The sequence below is a fragment of the Eutrema salsugineum genome, unplaced genomic scaffold, assembly GCF_000478725.1.
Source record: "Eutrema salsugineum unplaced genomic scaffold, Eutsalg1_0 scaffold_12, whole genome shotgun sequence".
Classification (NCBI taxonomy): domain Eukaryota; kingdom Viridiplantae; phylum Streptophyta; class Magnoliopsida; order Brassicales; family Brassicaceae; genus Eutrema; species Eutrema salsugineum.
Window position 1 is genome coordinate 7,885,020 of NW_006256895.1, and position 20,787 is coordinate 7,905,806.

General features: G+C 35.6%; 1 protein-coding gene and 1 non-coding gene across 10 annotated transcripts in view; one reads left to right on the forward strand and one right to left on the reverse strand.

The window, feature by feature from the left end:
• Positions 1-264: 264 nt before the first annotated feature.
• Positions 265-20,787, forward strand: part of LOC18025604 — a 33,110-nt gene continuing 12,587 nt past the window's right edge. Inside the window, exons 1-9 of one of the 9 annotated variants that reach the window (XR_002900895.1) lie at positions 265-427; positions 561-694; positions 1,214-1,292; positions 1,599-2,319; positions 2,407-2,463; positions 9,347-11,919; positions 12,045-12,178; positions 12,697-12,775; positions 13,274-14,658. The gene's annotated coding sequence lies outside the window, so the exon portion shown is untranslated. Of the gene's footprint in view, positions 428-560; positions 695-1,213; positions 1,293-1,598; positions 2,320-2,406; positions 2,464-9,346; positions 12,179-12,696; positions 12,776-13,273; positions 14,659-20,787 lie in introns of those variants that run through there. The other 8 variants (XR_002900894.1, XM_024160252.1, XM_024160251.1 and 5 more) reach the window with 8 other exon arrangements.
• LOC112089417 lies at positions 16,517-16,623 on the reverse strand. The gene has a single exon (XR_002901055.1). It is a non-coding gene; the product is annotated as a small nucleolar RNA R71 (small nucleolar RNA).

The window sequence follows — 20,787 nt, forward strand, 5'->3', positions numbered from 1 at the left end:
TATTTCTTTAGTACTATATGACAATTTTTTCTAGATCGAATTTGAATTCAGATATTTTCTTTTAATTTTATGTCATCTGACTTTTTAAAGAATGAATTTATGGCTAATTTTATTTTATTTTTTAAATTAAAAACTCAAAACTATAATCTTATAAATTTAAATCCATAAAACCCAAGAAAATAAATTTTAGAAGGCCTATATCAAAACTAAAAAACCCTAATCCTACTAGCTCTATATAAATAATTGAGAGAGAAGAGAATGGAAAGAGAGAATATTACAGTGAAGCTTTACTGGATTGTCGCCAGCGGGAGAATCTCTGAACCAGTAGTAGAGCATGAGGAAGGAAAAGTGAGAGGGAATCAGAACCGAAGGCCGAAGTTTCAGGGAAATTTACCGTCGAACCATAGAGAAACAGACGCTAATCTTGGTACCATTGGAAAGATGTTTCTCTCAGCTTTCAAGAACATCCTTATTTGCTCGATTTGGAGATGTGGTTTGGGAGTTATTTCTGTTTCTTTCAGAGAAGTCGAATCTGTTCAAATCTGAACATCTGTTTTCAGGTCTGCTTTTCCAGTTTCAAGTGGTGGTTTGGAGAGGACGATTCCGACCAGATCTGAGCAGTAGAGAAAAGATTTGGGGTGTGTTTCAACCGCAACGCTATTTTTCAAACTTGACTTTTCGATGTGAACACAAGGTGAAGATTAGTTTGTAGATTCCTAAGATGCATTAATTAACGAGTAACATATGCTTGGCATAGGGCTTAGACATAAATGGTGATTGATAATTGTTGCATATTGAATAGTAACTGAGAGATAATATTGATTTGTTAAGTGTGTTAGTCTAAATGTTAGAAACAGTATGGACACGATTGCCACCATTGTGTACACTGTTATTTGATGGTAAGATTATTGTGAAGTTGTAATGATCGAGAAAGGGCTTACAACCTATTGTCAAACCCTGAAGTTGGCGATGACACTTTGTTGCTTGTCAAACCCGATATAAACGGTGGCAGAGAATGAGTAACTTGGACATGGTTCTTAGGAATTTGAAGTAGACTTGTTAGAATGAATGCTGTGAAGTGAGAGATTTGTATGTAGAAATGTTTATCTTTTTTATCCTGATTTTCATTTCTCAGATAAGTTTATGTTTGTTTTTGGACTATATTTGTTATTCTGACAGAAAGAAGATTCTAAAAAAATTCTTCTACTTACAGGAAAACGATCATTTCTACTAATATTTCAGTGATGTCAAGTTTAATAGTGAGAAGGGTATCGTGTGAAGATATACAAGTGGTAACACAAACAACACTTTACATTTTCTCTACAAAGTTATACTCATTTGCATTTTATTTTTAGTGGTAATCCTCTAGAATAGTACATCATTTTGGGAAAATCGTGAAAATAATATAATGTACTATTCTTACATATTTTTTTTCCAAACGCTGTACAATTTTTTTATTAGTTGGTCATTTTGTACTATTTTTAAAATTCTCTCTTTGATTTATATTAGAGATTGTCTTTCCTAAGCTTCGATGTGTATATTTCCTTGGAAAAGACATTGCCTCAGTGGCTCTGATGGTTATCTCTATCTCTTGCTAGGGTAAAAGGACACGAGAACAGCTTTGGTGCGATGATGCCGTCTCTACAGCTCCTGCAAAGTCTTTAGAGAATAAGATTGATTCAAGCTTTGGGAAAAAATGCCGAAAACTGAAATCTTGTGTTCCATCCTCACATCATTGCTTATCTTCACGACAAACGGTGCATGCTTCAAATTCACCAAATTGTAAAGATGTTAGTCTGAAGACTCTCAAAGATGTAGCCCATAAAGAAGTTAGTGTGAAAACTCTCAAAGATGTTGCCCCTGACTCAAGCGAAACCAGACCATTTATTCCCACTGGTCCTGGTTTCCAGGCTGAAATTCCGGTTTGGATTGCCCTTACAAAGGAGGGCAAATTTTATGGTAGTCCTGGAGACACTCTTAGATGGTTGGGTACTGGTGTGTGGCCGACATATAGCCTAAAGAAGAAATTTCATTACAAAAAAGTCGGTGAAGGAAGATCAGATTCTTGTTCTTGTGCTTCTCCAAGATCAACCAATTGCATAAAACAACATATAGAAGAAGCACGAGAGGTTCTAGAAAAAGACATTGACCGTGCTTTCTATACTTGGAAGTTTGATCAAATGGGTGAAGTCAGATCAAAATCATGGACGACCAAAGAAGGGCAAAGGTTCGAAGCTGTTGTGAAAAATAATCGTTTGTCAAATAGTGAAGGATTTTGGAAATCTGTTCCAAAGGCTTGCTAACTCTTCTGCTGAGAAAGTGAGAAAGTTCTTCTTAGTTACTATTATAATGTTTTCCTCATCAAGCGTATGAGACTGCTTGCTAACTCTTCTGATTACTTCTTAGCTGGATGAAGGCCTTGATGATAGCTGTAATCTTTGCAGATGTTTCTCTTGAACACAGGTAATTCACTCCTACATTCTTCTAGTAACTCAAGTTTCCAAGATCTTGATACTTAGTGATTTAAGAACATGCTTCTTTTCCTCCTTAAGATTTTATGTCATAGGTTTTTTTTTATAAAAAATATATCTTTTCTCTTCACGAATCTTGGAGAGATATGTTTCACTCATGAAACAGTTCTTCAATATTTCAAATTTAAAACCTCTATATTCTTAGATCTTCTGAGGATATAAGAACTCAAATGTCCATGATTATCCTTTTTGTTCTACTTCTCGCAAAAATATTCTCGATTAATATTTTTCAAATTTATACTACTTATATATTCAAATTCAAAGATTGTAGAAAATCTAGCAGTGTCAGAGTGCGTAGCCTGGTTTGGTTTAAATGGATTGAATCTTTTGATATCCAAAATACCAAAAATCAAAAATAAATGATTGATAAAATTATAGTTTCTTTGAAAAGTAATGATGTGTTTCACTACATCTGTATCTAACTGACCAATTATTCGATGGATAAAATAAAACTTCAATCTTTTTTTACTAGTCTGTTTAATCTTCAATTTTGTTTTGACCAAGCCGTTTTGGACCTAACATTGGTCAACTATATTATATTAATTAACTAATATTATGATTACAAGATTTGATAAATAAAAGGTTGAGATTTTTTTGTAAATAAAATTGTTTTTGTAAACAAAACTTTGGGCATTTTTTTGTTAAATAAAAGAATTTATATTTTTTCTACCCAAAATTTGTTTTTCCAAACTTTTGGATATAAGAACTCAAATGTCCATGATTATCCTTTTTGTTTTTCTACGGGATTAATATTTTCTAATTTGTACAACTTCTATATTCAAATTAAAAGATCATCTATGTAGAAAATCTAGCAGTGTCAGAGTACGTAACCTAGTTTCGTTTAAATAGATTGAATCTTTTGGTATCCAAAATACCAAAAATCAAAAAGAAATGATTGATAAAATTATAGTTTCTTTGAAAATTAACGACTTATTTCACTACACTTGTTACCTGACCAATTATTCGATGGATAAAATCAATGTTCAAAAAATCGCTAGGCGGTGGCTAAGCGGGTGATAGGAGACTAGCATCTAGGCGGATTAGTAGGAGACTAGCATCTAGGCGGATTAGTAGGAGACTAGCATCTAGGCGGATTAGTAGGAGACTAGGCAAAGCCTAGGGGTTAGCAAAATTTTTGTTAATTTTTATAAATTTTTATCTATATATCGTATTTTTAAAAAGTTTTAATTGTTTTCTTAAAAATTATTTTATCAAATTTATGTTTGAATAAAAAAGTAAAAAAAATTAATAAATAAAATTATAGAATAAAGTTCAACAAAGAAATCAAACTAAAAATCATCAAATTCTTCAAACTAAAATTAGTTTTAATCTAAAAACTTTAAAAATGTCAAGCAAAGAGAAATCTATCTGACTTATTCTTCAAATACATCCATATCCATCACCTGCTCATTTTCAGACTCAACTTCAAAATCAATAGCTATATCATTTTCATCGTCGGAATCGATATCTCTTCTGCACTCATCGTTAAAATTGAAAGTTGAAACTTAAAATAGAGCACAAACAAAATAAACAAAGATGAAAAGATACATTAAGAGAATACAATATAGTTATATAATATATACAGCTAGATAAAGAGAAGATTAAACAAACTTGTAGAGTTCAGAGAAGAACGAGGATGATTATACTAAGTTATTAACTCTAATTCACGTTTCAAAAATTTTTTTCCTCTTTTCTGTAAACTGATGTTGGTTTACTATCAAAACTGTTAAAATTGACTGAAAAAATGATAAAAATAATTACTCTGACTTGGCCGATTTTATCGATTTGGTCCGATTTTTCCGATTTTTTCCGACTTGGTCCGATTTTTTTACTAAACCGGATTTACTTCACTGATTTTATGAAAATCGAGTGGGCTAACCCCGACTAGCCGTCTAGTCGCCAACTAGGCCGATTTTTTGAACACTGGATAAAATAAATCGTTAATTTTTATTGACTAATCTATTTAATTTTCAACTTTTTTTGACCAAGTTGTTTTACACCCAACATTGGTCAACTACATTTGTTAATTAATATTATGACTACAAGGTTTGATAAATAAAAAGTTGAGACTTTTTTGTAAATAAAAAGTTGAAGATTATTTATGTTAACAAAAATTTGGGTATTTTTTGGTAAATAAAATAATTGGTATTTTTCTATCCAAATTGTTTTTTCCAAACTTTTGGATATAAGAATTCAAATGTTCATGATTATCCTTTCTATTCTTCTTCGGGCAAAAATATTTTCAATTAATATTTTTCTAATTTGTAATACTTATATATTAAAATTCAAAGATCATTGATAAAAAATATCTAGCAGTGTCAGAGTGCGTAGCCTGGTTTGTTTAAATGGTTTGAATATTTTGATATCTAAAATACCAAAAATTGAGAAGAAATGATTGATAAAATTATAGTTTCTTTGAAAATTAACGACGTATTTCACTACACCTGTATCTAGCTGACCAATTATTCGATGGATAAAATAAATCTTCAATTGTTTACAAAATAAAAATCTTCAATTTTTATCGATTAATAATCTGTTTAATCTTCAACTATTTTTTTGACCAAACCATTTTAGATCCAACATTGGTCAACTATATTTGTTAACGAATATTATGACTACAAGGTTTGATAAATAAAAAGTTGAGTTTTTTTTTTGTTAATAAAAAGTTTAAGATTATTTTTGTATACAAAAATTTGGGTATTTTTTTGGTAAATAAAACATTTGATATTTTTCAAACTTTTGGATTAAAGTAGTGAAAAGTACTGTAGATGATAAAATATTCACAATTAATAAAATTAATTCATTAGTTTTAAAGAGAAAAAAGAATAAAATCAATTTTTTATTTATCACCTAAAAATAATTTAAACTTTTTAATAGAAAATTTACCATAGAATAAAAAGAAAAGTAGCTTTTAAAAAAAATATCAATTTCTCAGAAAAATAACTCAAATACGATTCATAATTGTTTTTTGAAATAAATACTACAATTTAATTTAAAATTTAAAATATTAGATCACTCAAAGAAAATGTTACTAAAACTTATAACGATTAACAAAAAAATTATGAATTAATTTTCAAAAATGTTATAGATAAATAACTGATACTACTACTTTATTTAAGAAAATAATTTAAAATATATTTTAGGTGAAATACCGAGGATATATAATTTTCATTGAAGAAAACAAGTTGTATAATTTTCTAAGATTTGACATATCATTCTAACTGTTTTAATCTAAAATTTTGTAAAAATTAATTTTTGTTTTGCTAAAAACTTTTTTGAATTTTTTATTTACCAAACAAATATCCAATTTTTATTGACAAAGCCATTTTAAGCCTGATTTTAGTCAACAATTATCATTGACTAACATTAAAAATAAAATGGTGCAATAAAAGTTGGATGTTTTTTTTCTGAGTAATCAACGACAGTTTAAGGAATATTTTGAACATCAAATAGTTGGGTTTTTTTTTTGCTGAAAGCTATGATTTCAGTTTTTTTTTTGGCATTTTCCTAATTTATAAATAAAAAAAAGATTTGAATTTCGATGAAGCAGCTTTATATCTGATTTATTTAGACTATTTTGATAAAAAAAAATCCTAAAATTAATAAAGTAGACAGATTATTCAAGGATCTAAACGCTAGAGACCCATAATGATAAAGACAAAACTCAATACTTGTAACTAACAAAACAGATCTAAGATTTGAAGTAACACTCCAACAAATTAAGACTATAACAAATTAAAACTCAAGACTCAATTCTTGAAGCAGAGAAACACCCAATTTTAAAGACTGCTTTTGATTGATAAGAATGAAATCAGCTATATCTGAAATAAGCACTGAAGAAGAAACACCCAAAACAACAGTAAAATTTCAAGCCTGATGGGAGTGAACAAGCTCTGCCAAAATCCAAAACATTAATAGACAAAAACCACGAAAAATCACAATGAAAGGAGAAAACCAGCAGCTTGCATCATCACCTTACTTGGTCTAGGCAATCTATTTCAACTTTTAAGCACATCCAAAAGCCCTAGTCGCTCTAGGGATTTTCCTCTCTTAAACTTTTCTTTTTCGTACCTCCCAAGCCACCAAGATGCCTTCTTTATCTCCCATCACGTCTCCTAAAAAACTCCAACCCCTCTCACAAATCCCCTTGGTCCTTGACTTTCTCTGGTAAAGTGTGAGTTTTTGTGGTTGATGGTATGGCAGGAGCCAAAAATCCTTAAGCAGTTGCAGATAGCACTCACAAATTAGATTACGAGTTATGTGTCGGCCCTTCTGGCATATTTCAGATATTCCACTAGTGGTTGGAAAATTTGAAACACGATCTCTCCTCGATGTCGATTTGGGTCAACTTGAAAAATGTTCGTGATTCGCTCTTCTATCCTAAATGCCCGATGTTTCTGGGAATAGTAGGAGCTGCTCATAACTTTCATCCTAACACAGAGTGATGCATCCTTATCGATCATCTCTTCTATCATAAAGATAATATTTTGTTGAGTTGTTCTGATATTCTTATACCATATTTCTAACCTGTGCTATGGAAAATGTACGTTCTAATCGACATTGCGTGCCAAGTAATATTTGTATACATTATTTTTAATGAAATATATATTAAGCAAACACTAACGAAAATGATTTGGATTGGCTTAAGTTTTGATGAAAAATTTCATGATTATGTGATTTCTGTAACTTTAAACGATACCAAAATTTACTTTTTAACAAAAAAAAAGTAAATTGTTATAAAAGTTACATTATCATGTTGTGAATATTAGTAAAAACTATGAGTATATATTAATATAATTTCAATTAGAACTTTTTTTTATTGTGTCTATTTAAATTAGCACACAATTAGTTGTTCTTTTGTCTTACAGACAAGACACTTACTGAATGTTTTGCTGTAAACTAGACACTTACAGACAAGAAACATCCCCCAAATGTTTGTATCTTAGCAGATAAATTAGCGGTAATATCAAGTTTGTCAACTTTCACAAAGTCCTATTCTAATTTAATATACATATATTTTATCCCATATTAGCCCTTATTTTAGTTTTTGTCTTTACCTTGTCTTCTTATAATTTTTCTTTATATTTTGCATTCATATATGGTTTAGCGTGTTTTCGAAGAGTCCTAGAGACTCTTTGTGCATTTCATGTCCTTTTAGATACATTTGGAGATGTTTGGAGACTATGGAGCCATAGACACTTGGAGAATGGACCAAAGAAGAAGTTTTGAAGAAGTTTGAAGCTGGGCCACAACGCTGGCCCGCCACCCTGGTCTAGTCTTCCTTTAAGCTGTGACCAGTGTAGAAGAAGGTATCTAGGCCGCAATTTTACCAGACATCAATGCCGGACTCCAACATCCGTTGTTGGAGCTTAGAGACGAAACAACCCAAAGAACCTAAAAGATTGGCCCGGACAAGATCTTCCATTCAGATTTAGCTTCGAAGGTTTTCATGAAAGTTGTAGATAATTTAGTTAGCTTTCGTCTGGAGGTGGTTTCGAGTCATTCCTAGTGGTTCAAGAAAAACAGCAAATCTAGCGAGTACCTATCTACCTAGAGCCAAACAAGCATACACCAGGAAAATATTGGACTGCTACACCGGAACACCCATGTCTAGCATCAGGGACCAAGTCACCAACACCTTGCCTTATAGCACCCAGTACCGGACTCGCCAATCAGGTGTTGGAAGCTTCAAACCCCGAGAAAACACCAGGTGCATCCACCAGACTTCCTCTGCCTGGTGTAAAAGCTTCAAGACACACAACCCAACATTGGACTCCTCAACACTAGATTACTATAGTCTGGTACCAGCCACCAGACTCTAAAACGTGGATCGCTCATATAAATATCCCACACACCTAGTTTTAGAGGATCATCTCTTTTTTGAATTTCTAAGCTTTTTCACAGATATTTTTACAATTTTAATGCAAGTTTGAATCTTTTTGTCTTTAATCTATCTTTTTTTTTTGTTTATCTATTCCATAATCATGATTAACATCCACTTTTTCTTGAGATTTATGGGTTTTTTAGTGAGTTTGTCTTTATGCTCATTTTGTGAGATAGATTATGGGTTTCTTTGATTGATCTATGACATATAGGGCTAGATTAGTTATTTTCCTTTCTTATCTAGTAATACTGATGCTAGATTAGTGTTGAGAAAGCTATGTAGAACAGAGGGAATTTCATACCCACAAGGTGTTTGATAAAATTTCCCAAAAAACTATATAAGAGATTTTACTTGCTTAACCTATGAGAATAGATGTTTAAGAATTATCATGGAGAGTGGAACTTATGTTTAATTCTTGTAATTACATTTTTCACAAATGAGAGTTTGATCTTGATTAATGGTATTTAGCAAAATGATTAGTTTCATGAGAGTGGATTAGTCTTGTTTAAGTGTCCTAGGCTAAAAAAAATTGATTGATTGTGAGTTCATCATAGATTGATCACTACCTTTATCATTGTTAATCTTGTTTAAATTGCTTGATTTCTTTAATTATCTTGTTTATCTTGCCTAGTTTATCTATTTGTTTAATTTTATTTTGAATCATTAGGTTGCTAGTTTGCAAATTAAAAACGAACTTGCTTTCTTGGATTAAGTAGTTCTATGTATTCTTAGTGTTTGAGACTTATCCCTTTCGGATTGATAACCTAAAGCATTACAATGATATGAGTATGCCTAAGGGATTGTTTTAGGTTATCCACTTATTAATTGGGATTAGAGTTCAACATTAGGATTTCAGATCTTCTTGAGATCAAGCCTTTATTTTCTTTTGTTACCTGTTGTATCTCACTTGGTTTCTCTTCTTTTCTTTCAGGTACAAACTTCTGAGCTGGGAATGATAAACAACTAAGGACCAAGAGCTGCAAACTTGGTTGGAGCTGGTGATGCTGATAATGCTCAAGCAAATAGCCAGGGAATACAAGCACCAGCTGTGGAGAACTACAGTTTTGAGATCAAGGCAGGGTTTATAAACATGGTGCAGAGCATCAAATTTCATGGGTTAGCTATAATAGACCCTCTTGATCATCTGGATCACTTTGATATAATCTTTGGGCTGACAAAGATGAATGGGTTATCAGAAAACAGGTTTAAGCTCAATTCCTTAGAACCCCAACTGGGGAATTACTCAGACATAGCTGAGTTCAACATCACAAAAGTATTTAGAATTGCAGAGAATTGAAATAGACAAAGGTTATAAACGAAGAACAAGTTGAAACAGGAGATCTGATGGTGCCCCTCTTGGTGGCTCCTCTTCTGGGCGTGACTCTCTTCTAGGATTTCTGGTGAGAAATGTGGCACACCCTTCTAAATGACTTAAAAGGGGTTTATATAGTGTCTTGAGTCCTCGAGAATGGCTAAGGCTTGCAGGAATAATGACGGGAGTGACTTGGGCTTTAATATGGGCTTCTGAGGCACGAAATTGAGCTCCCCGCGGGCTAAAATTTCGCACCCCCGACGGATGACGTTTTGGACGCGGGTGAGCTTCTGATTGTGATGATTTGCCTTCAGTGTATCGACCATATCTGGAGATCTAACCGTTGGATTGCTTTGATTCTACTTGTATTGGAGATCTGATTGTCTCCACTCTCTTGTGTCAAAATTTTATGATCGGACGGTGGTAAGACCTCCGTTTGCTACCAAACTTCCGACGGTCTGAATTTATCTAAAGTTATGCTTTTTGCTCCCAAGTGCATTCATTTTGTCAAAATAATCTGAAAACTCTTTTGAGATTTTAAAACATGGAAATCACTTAAAATTCTTTAAATCTGAGTGGAAACATCTGCATAAGATATTAAAAGTGATCCATAAAAGTGGTCAAAATCAGGTGTTATCACCAACCAGGTTACCAAAAAGAGTACAACTACTATAAGAATCACCCCAATTTTTTATAGAAGCGGAAATGTAGCCAACCCACAAAACCAAGTCTATCACACCGAGAAGAACTTCACTCAATGTGTCCAACAACAAGGCTTTATCGCTCCTCAACAATAAAGTTTAGCTCAGGGGCTAAAGATCAAGAAGTGAAGAACATGCTTCAACAGCTACTACAGTGTCAAGCTTGTGCTGCTATGGACTTGAGCAAGAAAATGGCAGAGATCCACAACAAAGTAGACTGCTCATACTCTGACTTGACTTCAAAGGTTGAGACTTTACACACCGAGATAAAGCAAATGGAGAATCAAAGTGCTCAAAAAGCTTCACTCACTAGTAGAAGCATGGAGAAACTAAAGAGCAATGTTGGAGAAAACCAAAAGGCGTATTGCAATGCCATTTTCTCCAATGAAGTCCATTCTATTGCTGAAAATGAAGCTGATATAAAGGAGGTTGAGATTCTACTTTATAATCCACAAACTACAACTCAGTGAGGACATTGGTACTTCGACATCTTGTAGTTGTGGCTCGGTTAAGTCTGGCTAGCTTGAATAGCCTCATCACGGCCGAGAAGACATCGGATGTTAATCGGAATTTTTACATCAAAAGATGAAAACACTCTCTTTGTGAAAAAAAAATTAGAGAGAAAACGGAGATAGAGAGCATGGTAGACTTACTCATCTACCGTTGTATGAGAGAGTTTAATAAAATTGGTTTTGCGTATTCAAAATTTCAAGTTGCCTTTGTTTTTCGTTTTTATCTTTTTATTTTAGAACACAATTTTTAAAGAAAACCAAACATCCAAAATTGAAAAATGGTAGCCTGAATCCCAAAAAAAAAATGATTTTTTTTTTAATTTAGAGTTTACTACTTTACTTATCAGGATTATGTTTTTTCTGTAAAAAAAAAAATGGTTACTTTTTATATATTTTCTTTACTATATTCTAGTTCTTTTCCATTATTCTATTCTCGAAGCATAATCCATGTTTCTTATTTTTCCACCAGCTTTGATGGTGTCTATTATTTTTTCCACCAAGATGGCACCGTTTTGATCGTGGTACTTCTTTTTCTCCTTCATTGGTAGTATTTCTTCAATACTATATGATAATTTTTTCTAGATCGAATTTGAATTCAGTTATTTTCATTTATTTTACATCATCTGACATCTTAAAGAATGTATTTATGGCTAATTTTGTTTTTTTTTTAAATTAAAAATAAAAACTAAAACCTTATAAATTTAAACCCATAAAACCCAAGAAAATAAATTCTAGAAGCCCATATCAAAACTAAAAAACCCTAATCCTACTACCTCTATATAAATAATTGAGAGAGAAGAGAATGGGAAGAGAGAATCTTACAGTGGAGCTCTGCTGGATTGTCGCCAGCGGGAGAATCTCTGAACCAGTAGTGGAGCATGAGGAAGGAAAAGTGAAAGTGAATCAGAACCAAAGGCCGAGGTTTCAGGGAAATTTACCGCCGAACCATGGAAAAACAGACGCTAATCTTGGTACCATTGTAAAGATGTTTCTCTCAGCTTTCTAGAACATCCTTATTTGCTCGATTTGGAGATGTGGTTTGGGAGTTATTTCTGTTTCTTTCAGAGAAGTCGAATCTGTTCAAATCTGAACATCTGTTTTCAGGTCTGCTTTTCCAGTTTCAAGTGGTGGTTTGGAGAGGACGATTCCGACCAGATCTGAGCAGTAGAGAAAAGATTTGGGGTGTGTTTCAACCGCAACGCTATTTTTCAAACTTGACTTTTCGATGTGAACACAAGGTGAAGATTAGTTTGTAGATTCCTAAGATGCATTAATTAACGAGTAACATATGCTTGGCATAGGGCTTAGACATAAATGGTGATTGATAATTGTTGCATATTGAATAGTAACTGAGAGATAATATTGATTTGTTAAGTGTGTTAGTCTAAATGTTAGAAACAGTATGGACACGATTGCCACCATTGTGTACACTGTTATTTGATGGTAAGATTATTGTGAAGTTGTAATGATCGAGAAAGGGCTTACAACCTATTGTCAAACCCTGAAGTTGGCGATGACACTTTGTTGCTTGTCAAACCCGATATAAACGGTGGCAGAGAATGAGTAACTTGGACATGGTTCTTGGGAATTTGAAGTAGACTTGTTAGAATGAATGCTGTGAAGTGAGTGATTGTATGTAGAAATGTTTATATTTTTTATCCTGATTTTCATTTCTCAGATAAGTTTATGTTTGTTTTTGGACTATATTTGTTATTCTGACAGAAAGAAGATTCTAAAAAATTTCTTCTACTTACAGGAAAACGATCATTTCTACTAATATTTCAGTGATGTCAAGTTTAATAGTGAGAAGGGTATCGTGTGAAGATATACAAGTGGTAACACAAACAACACTTTACATTTTATAAGGAATTTTCAGGTTTCTCTACAAAGTTATACTCATTTGCATTTTATTTTTAGTGGTAATCCTCTAGAATAGTACATCGTTTAGGGAAAATCGTGAAAATAGTATAATGTACTATTCTTACATATTTTTTTCCAATCGCTGTACAATTTTTTTGATTAGTTGGTCATTTTGTAATATTTTAAAAATTCTGTCTTTAATTTATATTAGAGATTGTCTTTCCTAAACTTCGATGTGTATATTTCCTTGGAAATATGTGCCAAAAGACATTGTCTTTACCAGCCAAAAGACATTGCCTCAGTGGCTCTGATGGTTATCTCTGATATATTCATAAATTGCATCATTTAATGTACATATTCTAGTCCAAATCATGTCTCATTTGCATGCATTTTAGGTCTTTACGCATTTTTTTAGGACTTAGAAGATTGCATTAGGTCTAAGAGAGTTTTGCATGTTTTGGAGTGTTAAACAGGTGCTTTTGGAGTTTATTTGGAGTAGAGGATGTGATTCAGATGAAGAAATGGAGTTGAAATTATCAAAAATGGTGAAAAGGAGCAATTTTGGGTTTCTCGGCAAAATGATGTACTGATGGCCGAAGATTCTCGGCCAAAATCATTTCCGCGGGTAGCTCTCTCGGCCAAAAACACGTACCGCGGTCAAGTCTCTCGGCCAAAAATCCCGGGTGCAGATACATTTTCGAAATCGCGTCACCGGAAGATCTTGCCGGCCGATTCAGCTTACAGGGTCTTCAGTAAAGTTGGAGATAATTGAGTCAAAAACCCAGGACAGGTTGAATCAAGGCATTTGGAGCACTGAGCTGAAAGATACGGTCACCGGAAGACAGACCTCTCTCGCATCCATTCCGGAGCAATCCGATACTCTTGAATGATCGCCTTTCCCGGGAACCTTCCGATCCGATTCAGCTGTCAAGTGCTTCATAAAAGCTGGAGAAGATTGGATCATGGTTCCAGAGCAGGTGGAGTCATAGGATTTGGAGGCGTGAGCAGAGAGTTAAGCTTGTCAGAAGGCACGCCTGTCTCGCTGCCGTTTTGGACCGACCCGATGAGCTCCAAAGAATGCGAAGGACGATGCACTTCCAGACCGATTCAGTTTACAGAGCCTTCATCAGGATCCGATATATTTGAGTCCACTTTCCAGAACGTCTGAGATCATTCAATTCGGAGCTATGAGCAAGAAGATAACGTTTCCGGAATGGACGCATGTCTAGAAGCCTCTTTCTGATCGTGTCAATGCACTGCGAAGATGAGCCCTCCAGGAAACCTTCCACTTCCCAAGCGCCGAAGGTTCCTTCACCAAAGTTGAAGATGTATGAGTCTTCTGTCCACTGAAATTGGAATCACACCATTCGGACCTGTATCCTGGAAGTTACTCTCTGCTGAATGCGAAGTGGTCCGAGGAGCCCTGAATGCTGCGAGATAGTCTTGCGACTTGGTTAACTCGCAAGGCCTGAAGATGAATGCCTAGAAGTTGAGCTGCGAGTTTAGAAGTGCGGGTAAGCTATCACTGGATAAGGTCTGAGGCTTTCGAGCAAGAAAAATGCTAAGTTCACAATCGTGCGACTTAGGCATGCGAGCTGGCCACGCTTGGAACTAAACCGCACGGACGTTCGCAATCTATACCGACTAGAGCCTGCGACCTGGGAGTAATGATGACCAAGTCACACACACACCTTCCCCAGATTTCCTCTTGGTCATGCGACTTGGAGAGGAAGAGGATTAAACCGCACAAAGACTCGCAAAACACATCTACTTGGGCATGCGGCTGAGACTAAGGGATTTATGGCGCACAAGGCTGCTTCTATAGCTGTGCGACTTGGGCCTGTGACTTGGGAAGCACCTGACCATGTCGCACACCAGCCACCAGACCCAACTGAGCCGGGTCAGTACCCAGTTTGTCCTGGGCTGACCCGGTCCATTAACACTTAGTATATATAGCTTTTTGGAGAAAACCCTAAAAATCTTATCTTCTACGTAGTTTTCTCTCTAGTTTTCTTTCCTTTTTATTGTAAAAATGGTTTTGATTAAGAGATATCTGAAGTGATTTGATCATTCCAAAGCTGTTTCTTATCAATTACTCATCTCATCTAAACTCCTAATCATGATCAACATCACCTCTTGCAAAGGAAATGGTGTGTTCATCATGATTAGTGAGTAGTCTACTTTTAAGCTTCTAGGTGTGTAGATTAGGGTGCTTTGATGTTTGATTTATGATGTTTAGGTTCTAGATTCTCATTTCCTTTCCTTAGTTAGCTGCTCTTAATGCTAGATCTCTCATTATAAGCTTGATCTAGTACTTAGGCATTTCTCCACCCACAAGGTGTTTGATGAAATGCCTGAATGAGCTAACTTAAGGGTTTATGCCTTTTTCATCATGAGAATGATTGTTAAATCCATGAATGACATATTAAACTGTTTCTTAATGCTCATTGATTCATATTTCACAAATGATGATTTGGTTTGAAAATAGATTAGTGTAGAGGTTAGTGCCTTCATGAGAGGATTAATCTAGATTAAAGTTCTAAGTTAATTGGAATTTGAGATCATGTGATGCTTGCTTTATCTTTCTGTATAAGATTCAGTCTTTCTTAGATCTTATTTTGATGCACAAAGAGGCTGTCTGGCCATTTTAGACTTGGAACCTTATGCTTGTTGATTGATTATTCATCTAATGGGAATTATTATGGATTTGGTAATTAACAAAGGGATTTTTGTCATGAGAATGAATTAATTTTATTTGGAAGTCTAGACTAAAGAATTGCAAGTGTTGCATTGTTTGCTTAGCATCATGAATTCACAATTAAAGCACCCTAATCAATGATCACATCTAGAGGTTTAGCTTTCTCTTTATTTGAATTTGAGTTTTTGTTTTGTTTGTCTTGTTTGCTTGTTTAATTCTTAATTACTGCTTGTTCTTGTTTGCTTTATGTTTATAGATCACCTTCTTACCAACTCATCTGCTTATTAGACTTGAATTAAGATAGCTCCTCATAATTCTAGTGTCTAGAATCTCTCCATTTGGATTGATACCTCAAGTGCTACAATGACATGAGTAGTTGAGGAATTGATCAAGGATTGAAAAATTCCTACTACCAATTTGGCGCCGTTGCCAATTGGAGATTCATTTTAGCATTAGGACTTTGGATCTTCTTGAGATCAAGTCATTTTCTTTTGTTTACTGATTATATTTCAAGTGCTGTCTTTGTTTTCAGGTGTATGAACACCAGAAGTCAAGCAAGAAGACAAAGAGAAATAGCTGTGCACATTGAGAGGTTGGTATGGATCAAGGGCAACAGGCTCATATGGTGGTAATGGAAACCACCAGAATCAGGAAGAGCCACCACCTCCACGTCCAAGAATAGTTGTGGGAGCTGGTGATGAGGCCAATACTCAGGGTCAGAGATATGGGATTCAAGCTCCTACACCTGAAAACGATTTTGAGATCAAATCTGGCTTGATCAACATGGTGCAATCAAAGAGGTTCCATGGCTTGGCATTAGAAGACCCATTAGATCACATTGACAACTTTGATAGAGTTTGTGATCTAACTAAGATGAATGGAGTGAGTGAGGACAGTTTCAAGTTGAGGCTATTCCCTTTTTTTCTAGGAGACAAAGCTCATCAGTGGGAAAATTCTCTACCTCAAGGATCAGTCACAACTTGGGAGCAATGCAAAAGAGCATTTCAGAAGAACAGCAAGGTTAAGAAATGAAATCTCAAGTTTCATTCAGAAGAACCATGAATCATTTTGTGAGGCTTGGGAAAGATTTAGAGGATATACCATGCAATGCCCTCACCATGGATTCTTGGATTGTCAGCTGCTAAGTACCTTCTACAGAGGTGCTTTACCAAAGGTCAGACTTCTCTTGGACACAGCTTCAAATGGTAATTTCATGACCAAGGAAGTCAATGATGCCATGACCCTAGTGGAGAATGTAGCTCAGAGTGATGAGCTTTATGGATCAGACTTTGAAAGGAATTCAAGAGGAGCTGTGAGTGCTGAAGAGGAAAGGACAAGGAAAGACATCAAGTCTCTCAATGAGAAGCTAGACACACTTCTCTTAGCTTCTCATCAGTCAGCCAACTTTGTTAGAGATGTGAATCATGTGTTTCAAGACACATTTCAAAGGGAAGACATCACAGCTGAGGTGAACTTTGTAGGTGGCCAACAAGGTTACCAAAAGGGCTTTACCTACTACAAGAATCCCCCAAACCAGAACTTCTATCTTCAAAACACTCAACAACAAGGTTTTGTCTCTCCCCAACAACAAAGTCTCCAACAGAACTCAGAGAATAAGGATCAAGAAGTGCAGAACCTGCTCCAGCAAATCCTCAAAGGTCAAGCAAGTGGTGCCATAGACTTCAACAAGAAAATGGCAGAGATTAACAACAAGGTGGATTGCACTTATTCTGATCTTCTAACTCAACTTTCAACCTTGGCTTCCAAAGTCAAGACTCTAGAGAACAACAAGGGTCACTGCAGTTCTCAAGCTCAAAGATCATTACCAGGGACATCAGTTGCACATCAAACAGAATACTGCAATGTAATCCTCTCAAATGATGAGAATCATGCTGCTGTCCAAGAAATTGAGGACCTTCTCCATGGCAATGTCTCAAGTGAAAAATGCCTGACAAAATATGATGAGAACGCCATCATAGACGAGTTTGAGTTCCTGTTCTGTGATCTCAATGAGGACATTGAGAAAGAAGGTGGGGAGGCAGCTTGTTTTGATATGAAAAAGAATGATTATGAGATTGCTGAAGGAAAGGATCAGAGAATGGTTCACGGAAGGACATCTGATGGAGTCTCTAGCACTGGTACAACAAGGGTGAAACCCAAATCTATTCCCAAGCTAGGCAACCCAGGAAAGTTCTCCATCTCATGCTTTCTTGGAAATTTGAAAGTGGAGAATGCTTTGTGTGATTCTGGATCAAGCATCAGTGTAATGTCTTTAGACATGGTGGAGAGACTAGGGATCAAGAGTCTTAAGCATCACCCCATGTCAATCACCTTTGGAGATTCATCCTCAAAGAAGCCATATGGAATCCTTGAAGATTACCCAATGAAGATTGGTAAATGCACTATTCCAACTGATTTTTTAGTCATGAAGATGAAAAAGACCAAAGAGCTACCTCTTCTGCTTGGAACTCCATTTCTGAACACCACAGGAGCAAGGATGGACTTTGATACTCAAAGAGTGGTGCTTTCTAAGGTAGATGATGAAGTATCTTATCCCCTTAAACCTCCTCTTGCTGGATTTTGTGGGGTTATATCTGATGATTCTGATGAGTTGAAACACTATGAGATGAAGTATGTGGGGAGTATTGGAACTATAGAAGAAGCTCAACCCCTTGCCTCTGTCGAGAAGAAGAAAGAATCCTTAGTAAGACCTGATCTTGAGTTTGAAGGAGATTTCTTTAGCGATGATGAAGCTTGCTTGGAATCTTTTTCTCCTACACCAAGTGAGAAGAAGGTCAGCAGCAACAAAAGCAATGGTTCAGGGTCTCAAGACAAGAACCCAACAAGCACCAAATCATTCACTCTTGGGTCCTCTTCTCAAGTCTTAACTCTCACTTCATGGAAGTTTGATGGTGGAGCTGTGGAATACAAGGTTAAAGGCATTGGAGGATCAAAACCTTTTGCAAAAGTCAGGGCAATCCTCACACAAGAGCTCATAGACAAAGGGTCATCTGGTGTTCAAGAGCTGATGAACAGGGACCTAATGCTTGAATTCATGGACAAGACAAGGAGCATCAAAGCTCCTCATCTCACTCACTAAGAAAAGAGTATGAAAAGTCAAACTTAGTGACTTAAAACAAAGTGCTCTTGGGAGACACCCCAAGTTTATCCTTGTACATAAATCTTTTTATTTTTTTCTCTTCCTTTTCATGTTTTAGGATATTTTGATGGGTTTTGTGAAGTGTTTTCAGGTCTAAGGTAACTTAGGGATGTTGTGGTCCAATGACAAAGTGAAAAGGAGTGTGAGAACAAGCTGAGAAATGTCTTAAGAAATGAAAACTGGTGAGCCGCCTGGTGTGCTACTTGGGTGTGCGAGTTGGACAAGGTCAGGTCCCATCTAGCACACCTGTTCTCAAATCACACCTACTTGGGTGTGCGATTTGGACAAGGTCAGGTCCCATCTAGCACACCTGTTCGCAAATCACACCTACATGGGTGTGCGAGTCAGTTCTCCCCTGATCCAAGTAGCACACATGTTCGCAAATCACACCTACATGGGTGTGCGAGTCAGTTCTCCCCTGATCCAAGTAGCACACCTGTTCGCAAATCACACCTACATGGGTGAGAGTTGGTCCAAGACAAGTCCATGCCGCACAAGGGAGTTCAGGCCAAGCCAAACCCATCTCCAGTGATGTCTGGCCTCATCTGGTGCAGATACTCACTCCCCTTTTGCATAAGAACCACACCAGGTATCACTCCAAACACTTGTAAATGAGCATTTAACATTTTTCTTTATCTTTTGCATTTCATGTTTGATTTTTCCTCTTTCTCATGCTTTTATAACACAAGGGACTGTGTTATTTAAGTGTGGGGGAGAGGCTTTGTGTTTACTAATCATGTTTTATATGTTCTTATTTTTTCTTTTGCCTTTTTGAGTCTCATTTAATCATGCATAGCATTTAGTGCATATAAAAAAAAAAACCAAAAAAATTGAAATATCTGAAAATTTTAACACAAAAAATGATCATGTAGTTGCATTTCACATTTTAGGATTGAGTCTAGTTTCATCATATAGGTTGCATTGTGCATGGGAGTAATGATAGTTTTTTTTCTTGAGAGTACATCACTCTGAGAATTTAGATTAAATATGCTTGTGAAATGACTTATGTGCTTGCAAGGCTTGAAATGATTTGAATCTGAGAAGCAAGTTTGAATTGAACTCAACTCTAATAAGTGAAAACTTTGAACTTGACTTGAAATTATCTTGTGATGCATTGTTTGAATAAGCTTGTGGATACATATATACATATTTAAGCTAGAATCCTGTTTTTACCACCCTCTTCCTTAGCTCAAATAGCTGAGTCCACATCTGGATCAGTTTTCCTCACCCTGAACCCATCCTTCTTTCAAGCCAAATGTTTGTGTGTGATTGAAAGGCCACCTTGGATCAAACTTAGCAGAAAGTGTTAGGTTTAGAGCGACAAGGGCAAGTCTCATTGAGTGTTAAGTTCCATCATCAAGGAGCCGAGAGATTTGGCGAGAACTAAGTGTCGGGGAATACTTGTTGGTGAGTGGAAAAAGGAGAGATGAGTGGAAACAAAAGGAAAGTGGTGAGAACTAGGGGATAGAAAAAGAAAAGAAATCAGTCTTGGAAGTTTTGAGTCAAAGAAAGTGAGCTCTAGTGTTTTGAAAAGAAAAAGTCTAGCCTCAAGGTGAAAAGAAAAGAAAAGAAGCCCAAGAGCTCAAATGTTTTAAAAAGAAAGAAAAAGAGGCTAGAGGTTACAAAAGAAATTGAAAAAGAGCTATGTAAAGTTTGAACTCCAAGACTTGAGTGTGAAAATGAAAAGTGAGTCCCCTAGTGAGAGGAAAATGAGTGTGGAAAGTGAGGTTCTTGAGAGGTTGAGCAAGTGAGAAAGCTTTGAGTAGAGTGTGGGGTGGGATGAGTCATTGCCCTTGTATGCATAGGTTGCTTTTTACCTTTAGCATTCTACCAAAGTTTGATCATTCATAGAGAGATCCCTTGCTGCATTGAACCCACTCAGGCGCTTATGAGATCATTTTAGTCTCATTACCTCACCATAGCCAAACTTTGCTTGTTTGAACATTGCATCATTTGATCCACTTGGTAAAGAGCTTTGATATATCATGGTTTTTATGGTTTTTAACCATGGTATATGTCTTATTTATAGAGTCTTTTTAGTGTCTTTCGAGTCTTTTGGAGTCTTTTCAGGTCATAGGTACGTTTGGAGCTTAACTGGAGACTTTGGAGCACTTTGGAGCTTAATCGTG